Source organism: Cebus imitator, unplaced genomic scaffold (assembly GCF_001604975.1).
Source record: "Cebus imitator isolate Cc_AM_T3 unplaced genomic scaffold, Cebus_imitator-1.0 Scaffold328, whole genome shotgun sequence".
NCBI classification, from domain to species: Eukaryota; Metazoa; Chordata; class Mammalia; order Primates; family Cebidae; genus Cebus; species Cebus imitator.
Genome location: NW_016107643.1, coordinates 1,856,458 through 1,860,965, shown reverse-complemented (window position 1 = coordinate 1,860,965; position 4,508 = coordinate 1,856,458). Strand labels below are relative to the sequence as shown.

Here is a 4,508-nt window from a genome sequence, read left to right as displayed (position 1 = left end):
CAATAAAGTGAAAAGAACCAGTTTTTCTGGCTTTTGTGCTATTAATGGAAATTATCATGCATTTATGTTTATCAGTGTCCACACAGTAAAATAAAATTATGAAATATTTTTAAAATAACAAGGTAAGAAGCCAGGTGCGGTGAGGCACACCTGTAATCCCAGCACTTTGGGAGGCCAAGGCAGGTGAATCACGAGGTGAGAAGTTCAAGACCAGCCTGGCCAACATGGTGAAAACCATCTCTTAAAAAATAAATAATAAAAAATAATAATAATAAAAATAACAAGGTATAGGCCAGGACTGGTGGCTCACACCTGTAATCCCAGCACTTTCGGAGGCCGAGGTGGGTGGATCACTTGAGGTCAGGAGTTCGAGACCAGCCTGGCCAACATGGTGAAACCTCGTCTCTACTAAAAATATAAAAATTAGCTAGGCGTGCTGGCGGGTGCCTGTAATCCCAGCTACTCGAAAGGCTGAGGCAGAAGAATCGCTTGAACCCGGGAGGCAGATGATGCAGTGAGCCGAGATGGCACCACTGTACTCCAACATTGGGTGACAGAGCGAGACTCCGTCTCAAAAAAAAAAAGGCCTGAAGAGACTGGATCAAGATGAACTACATAGACATACGGAAGGTCCCAAAGTAAGGAGGGGTCAAGGTGATGATTTTTCAAATTTACAATGGTGTAAAAGCAGTAAGCATTCAGTAGAAACCCAACTTCAAGTACTTACTCTGTTTTTTACTTTCAGTACAGTATTCAATAAATTACATGATATTCAACACTTTATTGTAAAATAATTAGCTTTTCTATTATTACTAAAGCATCTAGCTTTACACTAGAAGATTCTGCCCAACTGGAGGCTAATTTAAGTATTCTCAGCACATTTAAGGTAGGTGTGGCTAAGCTATGATGTTCAGTAGGTTGGGTGTATTAAATGCATTTCGACTTACAATATTTTCTTTTTTTCTTTTTTGAGGCAGCATCTCACTCCGTCACCCAAGCTGGAGTGCAGTGGCATAATCTCAGCTCACTGCAATCTCTGCCTCCTGGGCCCAAGTAATCCTCCTACCTCAGCCTCCTGGGTAGCTGGGACTACAGGTACATGGCACCACACTCAGCTAATTTTTGTATTTTTTGTAGAAACAGGGTTTCTTCATGTTGCCCAGGCTGGTCTCGAACTCTTGGGCTCAAGCAATTGCCCCACATCAGCCTCCCAAAGTGCTGGGATTACAAGCATGAGTGTCCACTGTGGCCAGCGTGATTTACAGTATTCTCAACTTCTGGTATGTTTATGGAATGAAGCACCATCGTAAGTCAAGGAGCATCGGTACACACTTCCCCTCCTAACCTAAATCCTAGATATTACTAAAGATGGGTGTTTAGGCTGGGTGGGTCACACCTGTAATCCCAGCACTCTGGGAGGTCGAGGAGGGCGGATCACCTGAGGTCAGGAGTTCAAGACCAGCTTGCACAACATGGTGAAATCCTGTCTCTACTAAAAATACAAAATTTAGCCAGGCATGGTGGCGGGAACCTGTAATCCCAGCTATTCAGAGGCTGAGGCAGGAGAATTGCTTGAACCCGGGAAGTAGAGGTTGCAGTGAGCCAAGATCACACCACTGCATTCCAGCCTGGGTGACAGAGCAAAATTCTGTCTCAAAAAATAAAAATACATGGTTTTATTGATATATTATTTTCTAAAATAATTCTGAGAAACAAGAAAAGATAGCAGCAACAGAATTAGGTTCACGGAGGCAATAACCATGCAGAAGCCTCAAAAGAGGAATGCTATTAAAACTGAGAGCAGCTATGAACGTAAGAGCACGTAGGGGTGCTCTTATCCAAGCTGCAGGGATGGTGGCTACCATGGAGAAACAAAAGCAGGTTTGGTGCAGTCACGAGTGATGGTGGAGAAATGTGTTTGGCACAAGTGGACAGGCCACTCCCTCTACCAATAACCATGTTCTATCCCCAACCCCCACAGAAGCAAAGTCTTCACTGGGAACAGGTACTGGAGCCCCAGAGTCAGGATGGCACACAGGTGGCTGCTATTATGCAGAAGAAATAAGGAGACATTTTGCCCTGTATTTTGCAACACATTTCGTACCTCCCCTACAATCCATCCTGACCAACTGGTAATCCACTGGCAGAAGAATAGCAATTCTCAAACCAGGATTATCACTTTTACAAACTAGAAAAACTAAAAGGGAAATTAACACCACAAAAACGAGAAACCACCTGAAGAAAGAGTTGCAGGAATAAACAAGAGAATCATTAAATATTCTCAGAGGCAAAATTATATCTCATCCATAAAAAATGAGCTACCATAGAGAAAATCAAAAATTAAAAAACAATTGCCAGATGTGTGGTTGCAAAAATTAACACATGATAAAATCATATACAACTAAATACACATATGCAAGAGTTTATGCAAAACTGTTGATATTTATTTTTCACCTTTTATTTTTAGAGACAGTGTGTCACTCTGTTGCCTAGGCTGGAGTGCAATGGCTCAATCACGACTCACTGTAACCTTTAACTCCTGAACTCAAGCAATCCTCCTGCCTCAGCATCCCAAGTAACTAGCACTACAGGAATACAACCATGCCAGCTAATTTTTAGCTGTTTGTAGAGACAAGGTCTCACTGTGTTGTCCAGGCTCATCTCCAACTCCTGGCCTCAAGCAATCCTCCAACCTTGGCCTCCCAAAGTGCTAAAATTACAGGCCTAAGTCATCATGCTCAGCTAAAATTGGCAAACTTTGAATAAGGTTTGTCCATGTTCAATTTCCTAGTTGTGGGAAAAAAAATGTTCTCAAAACCAAAAAAAAAGGGACAAACTGCTACATATTTAATATGCATGAATCTCAAAAACAGGCTGAGTAAAAGAAACCTTGCACAAAAGGCTACATACTATATTATTTCATTCACTTGAAACTTTTGAAAACCCAAGCTGGCCAGGCCCAGTGGCTCACGCCTGTAATCCTAGCACTTAGGGAGTCCAAGGCGGGGGTGGATCACCTAAGGTCAGAAGTAAGAGGCCAGCCTGGTCAATAAGGTGAGAAATCCCGTCTCTACTAAAAATACGAAAATTAGCCGGGCATGGTAGAATGCAACTATAATCCCCACTACTCGGGAGGCTGAGGCAGGAGAATCACTTGAACAGGGAGGCAGAGGTTGCATGAGCCGAGATCATGCCATTGCACTCCAGCCTGGGCAACAGAGCAAGACTCGGTCTCAAAAAAACAAAAACAAAAACAAAAACAAAACTGCAAACTAATCATTTTTACATCTGAAAGCAAACAAATCATAGGCTTGAGGGCTGGGTTGGACTGCACAGGGCAGGAAAAAACTGTGGTAAACCAAATCTTGTTTGGGGGTAAAAGTGGGGTGTGGGTGTGGGTGTGGGGTGGGTGTGGGTATGGGTGTGGGGGTGTGTGTGTGTGTGTGTGTGTCTGTGTCTGTCTACATCCAAACTCATGGAATTGTATGTTTTAAATAGATTAAATTTATTGTATGTAAATTACAACTCATTAAACGCACTGTTATAAAAGAGAGAAAACAGGGCCGGGCGCGGTGGATCAAGCCTGTAATCCCAGCACTTTGGGAGGCCGAGGCGGGTGGATCACGGGGTCAAGAGATCGAGACCATCCTGGTCAACACGGTGAAACCTCGTCTCTACTAAAAATACAAAAAATCAGTTGGGCATGGTGGCACGTGCATGTAATCCCAGCTACTCAGGAGGCTGAGGCAGGAGAATTGCCTGAACCCAGGAGGCGGAGGTTGCGGTGAGCCGAGATCGCGTCATTGCACTCCAGCCTGGGTAACAAGAGCGAAACTCTGTCTCAAAAAAAATTAAAATAAATAAAAGAGAGAAAACAATTGGTAAAATGAAGCTGGAAAAATGGGCACAGAAAAAACAAATGGAAAACAAAACTAATAGATTTTCCCCAAATGCCTCTCAAGAATGAAGGAAAGGTCAATACAGAGAAAACAGAACCTGGCTGGGCGCAGTGGCTCACACCTGTAATCCTAACATTTTGGGAGGCCAAGACGGGAGGATCACTTGAAGCCAGGGGTCCAAGACAAGCCAGTACAACACAGCCAGACCCTATCTCTACTTGAAAGGGGAAAAAAAAAAAAAAGAGGCTGGGCACAGTGGCTCATGCTTATAATCCTAGCAATTTAGGAGGCCAAAGTGGCAGATCACTTGAGGTCAGGAGTTCACGACCAGCCTGGCCAACAGGATGAAACCCCATCTCTATTAAAAATACAAAAATTAGCCAGAAATCACTTGAACTCAGGAGGCGGAGGTTGCAGTGAGCCAAGATTGTGGCACTGCACTCCAGTATGGGTAACAGAGTAAGACTCTGTCTAAAAAAAAAATTACCTGTAGTCACAACTACTTAAGAGGTTGAAGTGAGAGGATCGCTGAGCCCAGGAGGTCAAAATTGTAGTGAGCTATGATCACACCACCACACACCAGGCTGGGTGACAGGGACCCTGTCTCTA

The 4,508-nt window shown here is 43.6% G+C and overlaps 1 protein-coding gene across 4 annotated transcripts in view; it reads right to left on the bottom strand.

Annotated features, from left to right (window-relative positions):
- PANK2 (pantothenate kinase 2) overlaps positions 1–4,508 on the bottom strand; it is a 36,752-nt gene that overhangs the window by 16,482 nt on the left and 15,762 nt on the right. The gene's annotated exons all lie outside the window — the stretch shown is intronic.